General features: G+C 44.6%; 1 protein-coding gene and 1 long non-coding RNA gene across 7 annotated transcripts in view; one reads left to right on the top strand and one right to left on the bottom strand.

The window, feature by feature from the left end:
* The window catches only part of WIPF1 (WAS/WASL interacting protein family member 1), a 128,366-nt gene that overhangs the window by 50,031 nt on the left and 59,386 nt on the right, over positions 1-18,949 (bottom strand). The gene's annotated exons all lie outside the window — the stretch shown is intronic.
* The window catches only part of LOC125171897 (uncharacterized), a 134,439-nt gene that overhangs the window by 100,891 nt on the left and 14,599 nt on the right, over positions 1-18,949 (top strand). For all 4 annotated transcript variants that reach the window (XR_007154485.1, XR_007154486.1, XR_007154484.1 and 1 more), the window contains exon 3: positions 15,431-18,726. This is a non-coding gene — a long non-coding RNA (uncharacterized LOC125171897). The remainder of the gene's footprint in view (positions 1-15,430; positions 18,727-18,949) is intronic.

Raw genomic sequence — 18,949 nt, 5'->3', positions numbered from 1 at the left:
GATCTGGAGGAAACATGTAGAATGTTGGCATGTGTGGGCTGTTTCTTGCAGTCTTCAGTAAGAACCACAGAAGAGAGATAATTTAGGCTGAAGCTTACTGAAGGCACAGAGAGGCAAAAAATACAACTCTCTGTTAGAGGCCTTTTTTTTGCCTGTGATCTGTAACGAAGATGGTTGAGGGTCAAATAATCTGGAACCTTGTGGTTTGGAAAACTCAAAATTTCTATGCTATGCTAACATTGGATAAAGTAGGGTCGAAAGGTAAGAACCCTATCAAGAAATACACCTGGAACACAGAAGCCCGATACCCCAGTGTCCCTCCAAAGACATTCTGTTAGGTCCTCTCATCTGAACATACGGCCAGTTACTTTCTTTGTGATACACTGGGATCCATTTCAAGAGCGAGGAGTAAATTATGAATGGTTCTACCAGCTCAGGCCATTGTTTCAAATTGTACCTAATCAGAGACTAAGATTGAGGCCACAAAGTTGGAGAGTGGAGGATGGTTCATTTGGTGGGAGACAGAAGTGCCCAGACTTGGTCCCACATTTAAAGACTATGACTTGTGGCCCCTGGGTGGCTTAGTTAGTTAAGTGTCCCACTCTTGATTCCAGCTCAGGTCATGATCTCCTGGTTGTGAAATCGAGCCCTGGGTTGGGCTCCGTGCTGAGCCTGCTGGGGATTCTCTCTCTCCCTCTCTGTGCCCTTCCCTAGCTTGTGTATGCACATGTGAGCATTTTCTCTCTCTCAAAATAAATAAGTAAACAAATACTAAAAACAAAAATGAAAACAAAGACTATGACTCAACACAATCTTGAGTTTTGGTTACATGGAGTTCAGGGATTGGAGACACCTACCAAATTTTTAAGGGCACTACACTAGAGGATAAAGTCCAAAACTAGTTAAAAACAGATTATGATTGGGGTGCCTGGGTGGCTCAGTCAGCTGAGCAACCAACTCTTGATTTCAGCGCAGGTCATGATCTCACAGTTTCATGAGTTTGAGCAGGGAGGAGCCTGCTTGAGATTCTCCCTCTCTCCGCCCCTCCCCTGCTCTCACTTTCTCTCTCTCTCAAAATAAATAAATAAACTTAAAAACAAAAAACATATTATGATTGCTCAAACCCTAAGGCAATCCCTAGATTCCTGATGACAATAGGTGGGTTGAGGAATAGGGGGAGGCCTGCTCTTCGAGATGGCTCTGGAAGATGGCAGAAACGGAAGATCCTCGCAGAGAGCAGAAGCAGGGTAAGCCACTGGCTGGCCAAAGTTCTCATCCCACTGTCAGCATGGGGAGAACTTGCTTGGTGGGTTATAAAATATGCTAGAGACTGGCGACCGATGTCTCATTCTCTCCTTGCCCAAATGGGAATTTAACCACAAGATTCCTCTACTGTTCTCCCCGCCGCCATTGTACTCTGGGTATCACACCATATTGGAGCCATACAGGCAGTTCTATATTTTCTACCAACTACGTTATAAAGAGTTTAAAATGGGAAATTATAATAATATCTTTAGGGGTGCCTGGGTGGCTCAGTAGGTTGAGTGTCCGACTTGGGCTCAGGTGATGATCTCGCCGCTCCTGAGTTTGAGCCCCACGTCGGGCTCTGATGACAGCTCAGAGTCTGGAACCTGCTTTGGGTTCTGTGTCTCCCTCTCTTTCTGCCCTTCCCCCTCTTGTGCTCGGTCTCTCTCTCTCTCTCTCTCTCTCTCTCTCTCTCTCTCTCTGTCTCTCTCTCAGAAAATAAACATTAAAAAAATAATAATTTACTTAACACACTATTTCAAAAACATCATTATAACATGTCCTCATAATAAAAAGTATTAACTAGGCATTTTGCATTCTTTTCTTTGACTAAGTCTTCAAAAATATGTATTTTACACTGGCAACATTTCAGATGCTCAAGAGCCACTACCATACTGGACAACACAGCTCTAGATGGTGCACCCTGGTGGGAAGGAGCCCCGTTTTACTCCTCCTTTTCCTCGGTAGGATACACCGATGACACTTTCACACATAATCAAAGTCAGTCCTGGGGAAGTCTCAGGGCTGCCCAGACGCAGCCCCGGGCTCTAGATTCAGGGCTAACAAGAGTTTGTCCTGCTTGGAGCCATCTCTTAAAACTTCTCGGGCCTGTGGCCAGAAGAATTAAAGACCCCAGTTGGCTTCTCCTTCCTAGACTCTTAGCGCTGACAATCCTAGCACAGGACTTGAATCCTCAGCCAAGATATACTGCATATGATACCTTCAAAGTGGGGGTTCAGAAAAGATCCGCAGACTCAAAAGCCTCCGTGGCTTTCCACTGTTCACCAGGTAAAATCTAGAGTCCCTGAAGTGACTAGCAAGGCCCACGGGGACCTGACACTCGCCCACTGATCCGCTTCCTGGACCACTGCTCCACCCCGTCCCCCATCCCTTGTCCTAGGGCATTTAGGACCATTTTCTCCTGGTTTTATGGCTTGCTCCCCTCACCTGTTCACATTCTGTGTTGCCTGTGCATGGTCTGCTTTTCCAACTAGAGAAGGAGCCCATGGAGCATGGTGTTTGCCTTGTTCACTGCTGTCCCCCCAGCTGCTTTAGATCACTATCTGGCATATCACCGGGGCTTGAAAAATAGTTGTAAATGGATTTTAAAAGCGTCCAACTCCAGGGGCACCTGGGTGGCTCAGTCAGTTGACCGTCAGACTTCGGCTCAGATCATGAGCCCCGCATTGGACTTGCTGCTGCCAGTGTGGAGCCTGCTTTGGATCCTCTGTCTGCCCCCCCACCCCCCGCCCACCCCAGCCTCTGCTTTCTCTGTCCCTCCCCTGCTCGAGTGTTCTGTCTCAAAAATAAATTTTAAAACATTAAAAAAAATTAGGGGCGCCTGGGTGGCTCAGTCGGTTAAGTGTTCAACTTCGGCTCAGGTCATGATCTCAGGGTTCATGAGTTCAAGCCCCACGTCGGACTCTGTGCTGACAGGTCAGACCCTGGAGCCTGCTTCGGATTCTGTGTCTCCCTCTCTCTCTGCCCCTTCCCCGCTCACGTGCACTCTCTCTCTCAAAAATAAATACATATTAAAAATACATTTTAATAAATAGATAAAAACATTAAAAAATTAAATAAAAGTGTCCAAGTCCAAGTTTAGTTTCATCCCTCATTGAACCTAAGGTTGGGGTTAGGCTGCCACAGGTTTGGGTGTAGGTCGGGAAGCACCAGGGTGGGGTAGGTTTGTTTGTGCTGGATTTGTTCCTCCCAAAGGTCCTGGGAAGGCTCTTGCTTCTCCTGTCATGTGGTGACACAGGACAGACATTTACAAAGACAACGTGGGGACCTGCCAACACATGTAACAGCTCTTTCTCAAGCAGGGCTATTTGCCAGTGTCAGGGATATGACAGAGCCTCTTACTTAAGTGAAAAAATGGCGAGGTGACTCCCTTGGTAAGAAGAAAAGGAGAACCACATCCGGAGTGGAAGAAAGAGACCCAGCACCATCCAGAAAGAACATTCCCATAATGGTTTCATATATTCATACTCAACCAATCAGTATTTTATCCCCAAGGACCAGCTGTCCAGTACATTAGGTTCTGAGGACAAAACGGAAGGCCCTGTTTCTCTACACTGACAGTTTGACGTTTTTATTTTTTAATTTTTTTTAATGTTTATTTGGGGCGGGGGGAGGGAACGGCAGAGAGAGAGAGGGAGACACAGAATCTGAAACAGGCTCCAGGCTCTGAGCCATCAGCACAGAGCCTGAATGCGGGGCTTGAACTGGGAACGGCGAGATCAAGACCTAGGCCAAAGTTGGACACCCAACCAACTGAGTCACCCAGGCGCCCCCAGTTTGACAGTTTTATACTCAGCAAATAACAACAACAAATGCTGAAATTGGAACATCACTGATTTTATGTCTTTGACGGACAAATGCTTTTTATGTATGGAAAGACCATTCACGTTTCCTTTGAAAGCACTGTCTCCTCTTAGGTAATTTAATTAAGATGCAAAAATTTCCCAGTTGGTCACCAACATCCAATACAAGTGGCCCCCAAGGGGAAAACCCATGTGAAATATAGAGAGAAGTTTCTTTCAACCCAAGGGGAAAACTAGTGGAAAGCCCCATTTTCACATCCTGCTGTGTATCCACTTGTATACACAATAGGGAGAATCTACTGCCATATGGATAGCCCTGGGTTCCTTTTGGTTGCTAATCATTAAGCATAAAGCCCAGGCTGGGGCCTTTACGATTATTTCTGGGGTGGGACAATAGCCATATTGTTCCTCATTCAGACTTCTCTAGATGGTTACCCAGTGTCTGTAGCTGAAGGACAGAAACCACGGGGACAGGAGAGCCTTCCACGGGGTACTCAGGAAACAAGAGCCTATGTAACTCTGCACCTTTGGGCCTGACGTCACCCATCTGAACACTGCAGGAAGGGCTCCATGACCCAAGACTTCCCCTGGGACCCCTGACTGCACAGAAGCCAGGCCTGGCTGGTGCAGCTGTTACCTGGAAAAGGCACGCCCAACCACTCTGCATGTGGTCAGGAAATGGAGGCATTTGTGGGTGTCAAAATAGTGGGGGCCTTTGGGGACTTCACACCTGGGGACCGGAGACGCTAGACGATTTGCAGTGTCCCCGACTGTCCCACTCAGTGAAGAATTGTCCCATACGATTTTCAAAGGTCCTCTTAGAGACTGATGTAGGAAAGAAAGTGTTTCTAGTGATCTGATCCCAGACCTTGGCTCCATGTTAAATATAAACTCAAAGTAATTATGGCACTGTTGTATTAGCCCCTGAATGTTCCAGTAACGCAACCGTCCTATAAATGAAATACTAGGTTTTGCTCAGTTTTACTAACAGGTCTTCACCCCTCTTGGCAGATCACGTGCCCAAAGGCATTGCCCCTGGAGGTACGTAATTCTCTAACCCTTATCCAAGTTAGTGGGAAGGTGCAGTTGCCCACTGACGGTGGTTACAGGTGGAGATGTAAACACCCAGCCAATTACTTCATTTTGTTTGCTAATGAGTTGTATCCGATCCCTTACAAATTGAAGTTATTTAATAATAAATTATGTTCCTTTTATTTCTCTCTCCTTTTTAAATAAAGTTTATGTATTTTGAAAGAGAAAGGAGAGAGAGAGAGAGAGAGAGAGAGAGAGAGAGAAGAGAACGAGTGGGGGAGGGGCAGAGAGAGAATCCCAAACTGAACTGCGGCACCAGCATGAAGCCCCGCTCGGGGGCCTGAACTCACAAACCGTGAGATGACAACTGAGCTGCAGTTGAGAGTCAGACGCTTCACTGACTAGGCCACCCAGGCGCCCCTAGTTCTCGTTTTAATTGCAGGTAAAGATAATATAGATTTTGGAGGAAATTATCTGTCAGGTCAGATTATTTCACTGATGCAGTTTCACTGAAGGTTGTGAAGTCGGCACTGGAAAATAGTGGAGTGGGTGCAGAGTCAGACAAGGCTGAGGGCCACTGTTCCTGGGCTTATGGTCAGGGATGCAGTTTGATGGTTCTGCTCATCTAGCCCAGGAGGGAGAGAAAGGAGCCACGGGGACCACAGCCGCTCACCTACAGTCCAGGGAGGGAATTGTGCACTTATTTCCAAACAGGTCACAGACGCACGGTGCTTCCTTCTCCTGTTTCTTAGCTGACTCTGCTTCTCTCAGTGGCTTGGCTGGAACAGAATTTATTCTACTTCAGTGACCCCAGATTCTGCTACTCCAAGAACTTTCTGCCTCCCATTTGGCTGCTCTGGATTCTCCAAATGCCTGGGAAAACAGACTGTCGGGAAAACACGTCCAGGTTGTCTCTGGTGGGATGGCTACCCTACCAGGACATGGGAAAGACAATGGAAAGTGATTCCTATGGGACCAAGTGCATGCACGTAGTTCTCTCAACTCCAAATATGGGTGCAGGGGCCATAGGATCAGGAAAGGGCATGATCGCAAGGGGTGTGTGCGTGCACACGTTTTGCTTTTGTTTTGTTTCGTTCCCTTTGCTCAGTGCTGACCACATGACTCCTTCCCCTGGCTCATGGAACTGCTTAACTCAGCCTTGGACCATTTTATTCTGCTTCAGGACCATTCTGACAGTATGATTGATCAGTTGGCGGTTTATGTAAAAAGCAACTCCACAACTACACTGAAATATCGACTAGTGCACCTGAAACGGTTACAAGATTGCACGTCAATTATTTTTCAGTGAAAGAAAAAACAAGATAAATAAGTAATGACTAGTTTGGGAATAACAAACCACAAAGATTTGAGGTATAAGAACTATGTGTGGTTTATATTTTTGTAGGACACCCTCAGGAAGATAAATGGGCAGAGTTAAAAAAGAAAAAAAATACCTCCATGGCCTCTCCCTGCCTCATCCCGACCACCATTAAAAAAATAAAAAATAAAACAAAACAAACAAACAGCCAACCCCCCCCCGAGCCCAGGCTGCTTGTTACTCTTGGCTCCTAGGAGGCAGTTGTGTTTTAGGCAAGGCAAATAAGTAGCTGCCTGGGGACTGTGGCTAAGGTCAAGAACAGCCTGCTAGCATAACCTCCACTTCTGCTAACAGCCCCTGCCAGGCTGAGCGCGGCCCCTCTCCAGCCCCGGGGCTGTCTTCCTTCAGATTAGCTTCTCCAACTTGACCCTGTGCCATCACCGCCTTTCTTACCCTTGACCTGGCCCCACACGCAACATCTCAGCCGGTCTTCTCAGCCAAAAAGAGAGACACGAAACAGGGACTTGCTTTCTAGAAATAAAAAATATTTTCTACGATCCTTTTATCTGCTTACACTACGTGTGTGTCCCTGCCTGCGTGGCTACCTAGTGAGCAGGGCCATCGCTAGGGCTCCGATGCACAGCAGTCATCCAACAGAGACCTCCTACCCATCACGTGACAAGGGCTGCCGGTGACACGAGAGCGATCAAACAGACAACGCTCTCCACGCACGTGGAGTTCACATTCGTATCTGAGCTGATGACACGGTGGAAGGAAAACAAATTTATCCCCTGAATCGTGCAGCCCAGGTGTTCGTTTCTGCCCGGCTCACCTTACACGGAGTAGCCTCACGAAGCTGACCTCCTGAAGGAGGCCTAATTCGGGCCCACTCCAATTTAAGTGCACAGTGCTCTGAAGTCCTTAGGTGGGGGTAGGCATTTTGGTTTGAGAACCATTTCCATACAATCATACTTGAGGGCATCCTGCCAGGCCAGCCCACAAACATCTACTTAATTCATAGCGTGACTAACCAGACTTCATTTCCAAGCCTTCAAAGGAACGGCCTCAGAGATGATGGAGGGGTGAGGGCTTCATTACTCTGGTGCACGCTGGCCTCAGCCTCTACCCCCTGCCGCTAGGCTGCCCTGCAATTTCCCCACTCAGGACCCTGAGTGGCTTCTGTCCCTTCCCCACGATAAGATGATCTCACCAACATGGAAGGAAGAAACATGTTGTTTTGAAAGAAAGAGGAGCTGTTCACCCAAATGATGTTGAATTAGTGGGCGTTTTGTCGAGACAAAAGAATACAGAGGCACCTGCGTGGCTCAGTTGATTGATGTCGGGTCATGATCTCAGGGTTGTGGGATTGAGCCTAGAGTGAAGCCTGCTTGAGACTGACTCTCTCTCTCTCTCTCTCTCTCTCTCTCTCTCTCTCTCTCTCTCTGCTCCTCCCCCCATCATTCTTTCTCTCAAATTAAAAAAAAAAGAAAAAGAATATATAGGGCTGTAGTGAGATCCTATGGCAGAATCACACTGTCTGGGGGGTAATTTCCTTAAGTTTCTCTTACCTTTTTTAGTTTTCTTCCTTCACTTAATATATCTTTTTCCTTATTAAAAATTCATACATGGAAATGTTTAGAAAATATAAATAAATTTTTAAATGACCCATAGTACTCAAAGAAACCAGTTAACATTTTGGAATTTGCTTCCAGTCTTTTTTCCTGTGTGTGTGTGTGTGTGTGTGTGTGTGTGTGTGTGTCTAAAATGGGATCATACTGGGGTGCCTCAGTGGCTCAATCGGTCGAATATCTGACCCTTGATTTCAGCTCAGGTCATGATCTCAGGCTCATGGGATTGAGCTCCAGATTGGGCTCCATACTGAGCATGAGCCTGTTTGAGATTCTCTCTCTCTCTCTCTCTCTCTCTCTCCCTCAGCTCCTCTCTCCCACTCATATTCTCTCTCTCTCTCAAATAAAAAAAATAATAAAATGGGATCCTACTGTATATATGTAGTTTTATATCCTTTTTTCACACTTGCTCATATTATTATTCTCCTAATGCAATTTTAATAGTTGAATATTTCATTTTATGTGTGGTCTATTACCTATGTAGCTAATTTTCATTGTTAAACATTTAAATTGCATCCAATTTCGCTGTTACAAATCCTACCAGGTTAACAGACTAAATATTTGTAGTCATTTCAGATTATTTTCTCAGGATACATGTGTTACAGTACAATTACTGGAATGGAAGATACAAAGTTTTCTCTTTTAATGATCCTGATACATATTGTTAAACTGTTTTCTCACAGCGGGAGCATTTCTTACCCCATTAGTACCTACTCCATTTCTTTTTAAAAAAATTTTTTTTATGTTTTTATTTTATTTTTGAGAGAGAGAGAGAGAGAGAGAGAGAGAGCGCACAAGCGGGGAAGGGCCAGAGAGACAGGGAGACCCAGAATCCGAAACAGGCTCCAGGCTCTGAGCTGTCAGCCCAGAGCCCAAAGTGGGGCTCAAACCCACAAACCATGAGATCATGACTGAGCTGAAGTCAGATGCTTAACCCACTGAGCCACCCAGGCACCCCCCTGGGTGCCTTCATTTCTTTTCAATATGTTCTATTATTAGCACTTTTAAAAATATTTACCAATTTGATAGATGAAAATTATACATATGGACAGTTTTGATTTTCATTTCTTTTATTAGTGAGGCTGGCAGTGTTTCATATATTTCTTGTCTTCTCCATTATTAGCAAATATTCCTCCATTAATTGTCTGTTATCCGGATTTTTTAATCACAAGGTTTTATTCTTTTCCTTATTTCTTCCATTTTTGAACCTAAAGATTACTTAAAAGTTCCACGACTTTCCATAGACAAAATAAAATGTCCTAACCTTTGAAGGACTGGATGGGTAAACAGTGACCCTTTCTGTACACCAATAAAGCAAATTTCATAAATTAAGGACGGCCTCGATTGCCGACAGATATACGCCTTCGTAAGAATTTTCTGAGATGGCGACAGTGGCTGATTTTGTGTGGCCTGTGAGAATTTTCACCATTTCCAGAAATGTCTCCGTCTTAAGTCGGGAGGAGGGTGCCGGAAGTCTGGGCCCATCTCACTGTGACACATCTACCTCAAAGGCAGAAGTAGGAATGCTTGCTTATTGTTACACACATGCATCCGTGTGCGAAGCTCTAAAGTCCGAGTACAGAAAACAGTCATGATGACCCTGAGTCACCTCATTCCATCTTCACAAGACAAAAGTTCCCAGGAACTAAGGAGCGATGTGGGCTGACCCAATGAGTCTCCAAAGCTTCCTTTATCTTCACTGTCTTCACCAGCCATTAAACAAATATTTCGGAAGAAGTCAAATCTAGTTTAGAGGGACGCCTGGGTGGCTCAGTCGGTTAAGCATCTGACTCTTGGTTTCGGCTCAGGTCATGGTCTCTCGGTTCATGGGCTTGGGCCCCGCATCAGGCTCTGCACTGATGGTGTGGAGCCTGCTTGCGATTCTCTCCCTCCCTCTCTCTCTGCCCCTCCCCTGCTTGCTTGCATTCTCTCTCTCTTTCCCAAAATAAATAAACACTTAGAAATCTAATTCAGAATTTTTTTTTCTTTAATGATTAAAAACTTGGTGACCAAAACCACTTCTGAGCATATATCATTCAAAGTAACCACAGTTCGGTACCTCATGATTCACCCGAGGACCTGGACTGGCATGCCATCCTCTGGCCTCCTTTCCACTGGGTCTTCCCAAGTCAAAGGCTCTTGCCCATTTCCTAAAGTACCCTCTCCCTCTCCTTGCCAACTTCCTACAGTTCCACTCAGAAGGTGTTTGATGCATCTAAGTGAGAAAGGCAGCCACTGTGGGGTAAAGTGCCTGGAGCATACTAAACACTCAACAGTGTCAGCTATCATGACTAAGTGAGCTAAGTGTCTCCATGGTTAGTGCTGCTTCATAAAGGAGGAAACAGAGCAGGAAAAGTGGCTCTTTCTGTTCACAGAGGGATAATTCAATGCAATGTGAGAATGAAGAATTTACCCTATTTGACAGTTGAGAAAAGTTGGGTACTAGTAATTCCAGTAACTCTGTTTTATATCATTCTACAGCTAGGTTTCAAATCCCCTCAGGACCATTTCAAAAAGCTGGTGTTGATCCACCTGATTTGTGACGGTCCCATTCTCATTCACCAGTGCTGCCGCATTTTTGTGCATTTCCAAACATCGCTAGATTCAAGGAACACAAATTCAGAAAAAAAAAATGCCCCAGCAACTTCCTAAAAATACTGTTTCTCCTAAAATTTAAAGAGAAATAGGGATTAGTAAATAGATTTTATGCTCACTGCTTTGTCTTCATTCACCCGGATGGGCTCACTGCCCATCAGTAGGCTTGTCGCCATCCCTCCCAGGAGGAGGATAGGAAGCCACTTGTCTCAAAACCCTCCAAGGCAGAGAACAGGACTTCTCTTCTAGGGCACTAAGAAGATGCCCCAAAGCCCTTTGGGGTGGTCTCACCCACCTGGGGAATAGAAAACAGCGCTGATTTTCCAGGCTGCTTTATTCTCGCGGTTAAGGAGCAAACAGAGAGAACAGCAATGGTCTGAGAATGTTTTCGGAGGGGGTGCATAGTGAACTGAAAGAAAACAGGCTTTGAAGCAAGGTCTGATTTTTCTCTGAGCAAGTGAGGAAACAAAACCACGATACCTATCATTATGCCCAAGTTCGGCCACCACAAGATGAGGATGACACTGTGACGCAAAAGACAGCCGTGCCAAGAGTCAACTGAAGCTTCAGCAAAACTGAACACCACACCGAAAACACTCTGAGTATCCAGCTCTCGTCGGCAGGGAGCTCACGGAGAACCAATATGAAGATGACCGGTGTGAAAGCTCATTTTCCAAAGTACAGTGGCTTCTGTACACACACCTTTCTACTCCTCTGAAACTTCTTCCTGCCTCGTACAAAATCCTCTGTGGAGGCACATGTTTAGCATTCTTCCCTAGCAGTGTCCGCTGAATTCCCTTCAACCTCTAACTGCACACCGCAGAGATAAGGGTTCCTTCTTTGGCTTTGTTCCCCCCTCATATCTTGAAAATATAGATGAGCTTCTAAATAATGCTGAGAGATACAAAAAGATGAAGTATCTCAAAATCTTTACAGGCATAAGCAACACACAAAAGGTTAAGCAATGGAGAACAAGAGCAATACACGTTCTACTCTGGAGTCGTTAAAGATTACTGTCGGTGACGTGTATATCCTCAGTTTCAAAAATGCCGACTTGAAGGGGTACCTGGCTGGCTCGGTCAGTGGAGCACGCGCCTCTTGATCTTGGGGTTGTGTGTTTGAGCCCCAATTTGGGTATAGTGGTTACTTAATAAAATCTTGAGGGGCTCCTGGGTGGCTCAGTTGGTTGTGCGTCTGACTTTGGCTCAGGTCATGACCTCGTGTTTCGTGAGTTCGAGCCCCATGTCAGGCTCTGTGCTGACAGCTCAGAGCCTGGAGCCTGTTTCAGATTCTGTGTCTCCCTCTCTCTCTGACCCTCCCCTGCTCGTGCTTTCTCTCTCTTTCTCTCTCTCTCTCAAAAATAAATAAACATTGGAGTGCCTGGGTGGCTCAGTTGGTTGAGTGTCCGACTTTGGCTCAGGATCTCACAGTTCAGTTTGTAAGTTCGAGCCCTGCTTCGGGTTCTGTGCTGACAGCTCAGAGCCTGGAACCTGCTTCAGATTCTGTGTCTCCCTCTCTCTCTGTCCCTAACCCACTCTCATTCTGTCTCTGTCTCTCTCAAAAATAAATAAACGTTAAAAAAATTAAAAATACAATCTTGCAATTTTTTTTTTTTACTTAAAATGCAACTTTTAAAAAAGATTTAAATTATAATATGACTGTATCGTACACAACGTTACTCAGGAAAGTAACCGGTACACATTACTGCGCTGCTAGAATTTTGGGTTTTTACAAAAATAAAGTCCATGAAAGGACTAGGTCACCTCAGTGATTATTTTCCTTAAATGTAACTCCTCCCACCCCTGCTACTCCCCACAAAAGCACTCTTAAAAATATAAGTTCAGAATTTAATAAAAGTGAAATCAGTTTTGTAATGCGTAAGTCTGGGAATATTAAAAATCACTATGAACTTAACAAAGTTATATATTTTAATTGTTTAAATGTTTACTTAATTTTGAGACACAGCGAGAGACACGGAGTATAAGCATGGGAGGGGCAGAGAGAGAGAGAGAGAGGGACACATAGAATCCAAAGCAGGCTCCAGGCTCCGAACTGTCAGCACAGAGCCTGATGCGGGGCTCAAACTCATGAATGGTGAAATTATGACCTGAGCTGAAGTCAGACACCTAACTGACTGAGCCACCCAGGCGCCCCAATAAGATTATATATTTTATTTTTATTTTTTTATTTTATTTTTTATTTTTTAAAAAATTTTTTTCAACGTTTTTATTTATTTTTGGGACAGAGAGAGACAGAGCATGAATGGGGGAGGGGCAGAGAGAGAGGGAGACACAGAATCGGAAACAGGCTCCAGGCTCCGAGCCATCAGCCCAGAGCCTGACGCGGGGCTCGAACTCACGGACCGCGAGATCGTGACCTGGCTGAAGTCGGACGCTTAACCGACTGCGCCACCCAGGCGCCCCAAGATTATATATTTTAAATCTCTCATTCTATTTTCCTTAACATAAATACAAAAGTAAAGTACTTAAAGGTTTAGGATTTACCCTTGAGATACTATAAACTATTATTATCTTCATGATAAAAGAAACTTATGAATCTATGGAAAAGGGAATAATATTTATAAAACATATTAGTAAAAGCACTGTATATGTTTGTGTATTGACATTCACAGGTCGTTCATTAATACAAATATTTAAAGTATAATAAAAGGAAAGTTAAGAGTGGTTTTACTCAAACTTGCATTTTCCAAAAGGTATCATCTGAAAGTACCAAAGATTAAGTAGAAATCCACATTCAAAAAAGAGTTCCATGGAATTCTCAGAAAGAGACAGTCGCAAAGGGTCATCTGAGGACATTATTTTAGCCTCAACTTTGAGAATCATTCAAACGGGGGAGTCAGTGCCCGATATTGACAAAGTGCAGTTTCTGGCTGGCAAGCTCAGATGCCAGCCCACCCTATCTGCCAAGATGAGTGGATGAGAAGTCATTTCATGAAGTCCTGCACAAACATGAAATGCACTGTAAAGGTCTGTGGCCATCCCTCCATCATTGCTTTGCTTGCTTAGGCTGCTGGCCAGCAGGGATAGCTCCCTCTGCAAAACTGTTTCAAAGTAATGACCCGGAGGAAGTGGTGTGCTGATACCATGAAAAAAAAAAAAATCCCTCAAACACAAAGATAGTTCAAAAAGCATCAGTATATGGCTCAGAGGAAACAAACAGCTCAGCTAATTTCAACTCAAAAGAAACCTGAGAGACCAGTTTACCTTGGCTGTAGCTACACACACACACACGCCGGAAAACTGAAGGGTGGCGATTATCTAGTGATTCTGTTTTGTGCCAAAGGGGATGAAAGGGCAGGGTTATCCATCCTGGGGTCAAGATGGAATAACAGAATATATCCCACCCCACAATGCTTCAGACACAGAATGACGTGTATATAAGACTTCTTCACACTGTTCTCTCCTTGAGACAGGGAGGGGCGCCCTGGACCTCGGCCGGAATGGTTAAGTCTGATGTTCCTTCCTGAAGCCACTGGGAAATCAGAAGCTAATTCTGAGCCTCTCACACATGGTCTCTCCATCACTGGAGCCTTTCCATGGGTTTTCCTTCCACAGTGGTGTCTTTACAGAGCTAAGAGAGGAGCAGGGCATCTAAAACAGTTGTTTCCTGTGTGCATCGTGGGCTAAAATCCATCTACAATCTTTAAAAGATGACCAATACTGAATTTTCAACTCCCGGGCACTTAACAATACTCTTCAAATGAAGTGAACACATCATCGACAAAGATCACATTCTATTTGGTTTTAAAAACCATTTGGAGCTTTCTGTAAAAACAGCTACTTTTCTGAAAGAATAGGCAATGGTTGCTACCAAAATCTTAAAATGATCCTTATTTTATTTTCAAATAACCTTATTTGAGAAGGTCACTAGAGGTAGGTATCAGCAGAAGGCTAAAACTGTTTTCTCCGTCCTGTTTTGTACTGCTATTTTGACATCTTTGTTGCTAATTGGGTCAGGATGCCCAAAAGCCCTTTGGTTTTGATCACTCGAGGAAATGCACCTCACAGCAGAAGACCTAGTTATTTTATTTGATTTCCAGTTTTGGGAAGGGAAGACAGGAAAGAGTGACGACCTTTAGTATCAGAAGTGTGTGTTGTTGACTTTCAGTTGGGTAGTGAGATTTTCAGTTCAAAACATTCAGTACCCAGATCACATGTGGTGACAATTAAAATGTTTTAAATGATGCTTTTCCTTCTTCCAGTGCTGGCCATAATATTCAAGCTGGGCACAGGAAGCAGAGATTTTGTCTCAGCTCAGTAGCCGACTTACAAGGGCAGCTCCAAGCTCTGCAGTTTTTGCCATTTGTCTTTCTAGGTGGTGCACCAGTCAGCAATCCTCTGCAGCTCATAAAACCCAACATAACCTTTTGGGACGCTCTGGAAAAAACACATTGGGTAATAAGGGATAGAATGCTTTCTGTTCAGTGTTTCCAGTGCTATTTTCTGGCCCAAAGAAATACCAAATCATAGGCATCTACAAAAAAGAGAGGTGGCCCAGAAATGATCTTGCATAGTCTGTGAGTGCTGACTACCCCCCCCCCCATCCCCACCCAAAGGTTCATCTACCTGTGTCCTGCTGTGTGTTTCACGCAGAGCTACACAGGCATTGGAGCAAACAGCCATTTCTACCAGACTTGACTCAACTCAACTTCTAGGGTGGTCTTTTTTTTTTTTTTTTTTAATTTTTTTTTTCAACGTTTATTTATTTTTGGGACAGAGACAGAGCATGAACGGGGGAGGGGCAGAGAGAGAGGGAGACACAGAATCGGAAACAGGCTCCAGGCTCTGAGCCATCAGCCCAGAGCCCGACGCGGGGCTCGAACTCACGGACCGCGAGATTGTGACCTGGCTGAAGTCGGACGCTTAACCGACTGCGCCACCCAGGCGCCCCTCTAGGGTGGTCTTAAAGTGAAAATAAAAGTGCCCAGAATGAGCCTTAGCACATAGTAATGGCACAATAAATGTTAACTATTATTATTATTGTTCCAGGAAATGAAATGGCATTGTCCTGATCACCTTGAGGACACGAGGAGGGGTGAAAAGATGCAGATCCATGGCAGTGACAGTGAGACGAGTATGGTCTAGGAGAACGTGAAACTTTGACATTAATGTCCTCCCTGTGAGCTTTCCCCAAAGGTATCCTTCAGCTATGGAGCTAATCAGAAGGCCCATCGGCATTTCCATGTGTAGTTTACACACCACACTGTGGTTTCTTGGCTGGTCCTTGGCACAAAGGGAACTGAGCAAGACATCATGACGTAGACAAGCTGCAACGTGAACGCCACAGAGGTGGGAAGGTCATGGCCCACAAAGGCAGAGATTCGGTGAAGGCCTCTGAGGTTTCACCTCATCTCCACAGTTCTTAGTCACACAATTTCCTTTATGGATCTGAACAGTAACAAATGGGCCTTAGAAAACGAATCAGTGTGCCAGGTGGAAAATGCCAAAAGTCATCTTGTCTCTCCAAAGGGTTAAGCTGCTTTTCCGTTTTATTTTTCTACCCTTTCTTTATTCTTCAAGCCCTCTTTGCTGAATAATTTAAAATTCACGGTTACAAGGGCTTCCTTTGTGCCCACATTCCCCTGCTGAGATCAGATGCAGCTGACCCCACCCCAGTCAAGGCCAACTGGATGAGGGCAGGACCCCGGCCCAAGTCTTCCTGCTGGAGAGCACGCTGTGAGATGGTCGGGTGTGAAAAAGCCTGCTCTGCTGGAACAAGGCAGTCTGTTTCCTCCTCGTCTCAGAAGTATGAACTGGGAATCGTGGGGACAGGTAGGCAGTCAGTCATACCAGAGAAATGAGAGGAGACAGGAATAGCCAGTTAACTGGTGGACATAAGAGAAGAGATGATCCGTCTCCTGGGACTGAGGGCACATCGTGATTTTTCAGGTACCTAAACTGTACTGTAGTCTTTAATAACTCTAACAGTAGCAAAGCTAATGGTAACAATAATAGCTAGCATTTATTGTGCCCTTACCATGTGCTAAGGATCATTTTAGGAGTTTTACAACTATTCATTCATTCAATGTTCACAATGACTCTTGATGATGATGATGATGATGATGATGACGACGCTGATGATGGCACTGAAGCACAGAGAAGCTAAGTAACTTGACCAAGGCTACACAGCTCATAAGTGGCCCAGACACAATTTGAACTCCAATGGCAGGGTTCCAGAGCCCATCCAGCGTGTGCCTCCCTGTGGGGTAGTCCTGAGTATCCTGTGTTCTTTATTGCCCATCCTTACAATAAAGCTCCCCTATTAAGGAGGCCTGACAGGGGGTCTATTGCTTGCTCCCTATTGCCTCACAACTAGCATTTTTCTTGGCTCCGCTCATTATGAATCTTAGTAACGTAAGCATACATTTATTAATTCAAGAACTATTTAATGCTTACTGTGTGCCAGGAACTACTACTGAGCTCTGGAAGCTGACGAAGACTCCGCCCCGTTCCAGCTCTCAGGAACCTCTACTAAGTAGGGAAAGACTCGGTCTGCACACACCGCCACGCCAGAAAGAGCTTCCAGTAATTATACTGTATAGTCATACTTCTACGACCTTCTGCAGAATCTACGGGACATACTGTCTTTGTAAACACACCGTGTCCTATTTTTGCATAATGATATATTGTATCCCGAGCTCATCGTTAAAATAACGCCTCAAAAGAACATCTTAAATATCACCAAAATAGAAACAGACACGGCAAAGATGGCTTCTTGGAAGGTCTTCCCAGGATTCTGTGTCAGTCAGGCCAAGGGATGGCAACACGCATGCGCACACTGGCTGACCTACAGGCGGCGCTGCAGTGTCCCCCAGAGCCTGAAGGTGCCTGAGAAATACGAACCATGGCCTCCTCCTCTGTCCGATCATATTTCACTGCTGGCAACTTGTTCACAGCATCAATCCCCATTGCCGCCAAGTGGGTATTTATTTATGTCTACGGTACTTGCAAGACGGTGCTCTCAGACACCAGGTGTCACTCTTCTCATCTTTCCAAACCGACAGCACCAGCACACTGCTTTGCACCTGACAGGTCTTTAACCTGTTTTAAACGACCGTTTTGTAACAGTATTACACCAGCACCAGTCTATTGTGGGAAATGCTGAACTCAAATTTAAAGGAGAGAAATTATGTATAATCCTACTAGAAGTACACGTTAACTTTTTGGAATATTTCCTTCTAGTCTTGATACATATAAAATGTTTCAAAATGAAGATGATGAATACGCAGTTTTGAATCCAGGTTCTGTTAGCCTTTCCTACCACTAAATACTCTTTGAAAACATGATTTTTTAATGACTGCATGGAATTTCAACACCAATTTATTGAACATTCTCCCGTGGCTGGTCATTTACCATATTTCTTACTTTGCTTTTATAAATGTGCTAATATCAACATCCTTATACACAAATTCTTGTGTTCAGTTAGGTTTATGCAATAGAAAAAGAAGTATTGGATCAAAGAGTTTGAACAATTTAAACTCTCTTGATATGCAGTGCAAATGGTCCACGGAGAAGGCTTATACTCCCTCTGGCCTCATGAAAGAATGAATGCCCCATTCACCATACTCTCGCCAACACTGAATATTACAGTTTTAGAAAATCTTTACTTTAATTTGGTTTCTTCAGTGGGCCGTAACAGAGCCTACATTTAAACTCTACGTTCCTAAGAAAAGTGCAGATGGGTCACTTACAAACAGGAGCAAAAGAGCCTATGAGCAACAGTCCCCACCTCAAGCCCTTGAAGCCATAAAATACTTTAGGATTTTAGAAATGGCAAGTACTTTAGAGGTCACTGAGCAAACTGTTTCAGTTTATAAATAAAGTAACCAAAGCTCAGAGAGATGAAGTGACCTGGGAAACATATTTGAGTTCGAACTAGAATCTAGTTGTCTGGACCCGTGGTCTGGACGCATAAGCCATTTCTTTAGAATGGGCTGATAACCTATGGAAGCAACAAACCATTGTTACCAGAGTGAAAAAATAAAGGGAAAAATAGTATGAGAATGTATTTGAAAACGAAACCGTTGTTGGTCTAAATTGTTTTATCTTCATGACACCAAGTGAGAATAAGCTGTTTTATAGACAAAGGCAAAAACTCACATGTGAGTATTACTCTATTCTTAAGATCCCTGCTTACATCTAGAACAGATATTTTTTTTTTTCCTGGAACCATTAAAATATTCAGCATTGATCCACCATCCTCTCATCGAGCCAACATTTACTAAGAATGTACTGTGGCCAGGCACGGTGCCAGGTACTGGAGCAGCAGGAGGGAAAGAACCAAGGTAAGAAATGAGGGATTCATTCTGCGGGGGAAGTGGGCAGGAAGGCATGTGAACAAATGCTAATGCATGTGACTGGGAGGTGATGGGCTACACAAGGTGCCGTGGGAGTGGGCAGAGCAATGGACATGGAAGACGTCACAGAGGAGCTGACACATGAGCTATGCCTGTGCTTGAAAGTAGTCTACTGGGCAGGGTGGGGAGAACAGCATCCCAGTCAAGGCTG

This window comes from Prionailurus viverrinus, chromosome C1 (genome assembly GCF_022837055.1).
Source record: "Prionailurus viverrinus isolate Anna chromosome C1, UM_Priviv_1.0, whole genome shotgun sequence".
Lineage (NCBI taxonomy): Eukaryota > Metazoa > Chordata > Mammalia > Carnivora > Felidae > Prionailurus > Prionailurus viverrinus.
This window is presented reverse-complemented; position numbering and strand designations above follow the sequence as displayed.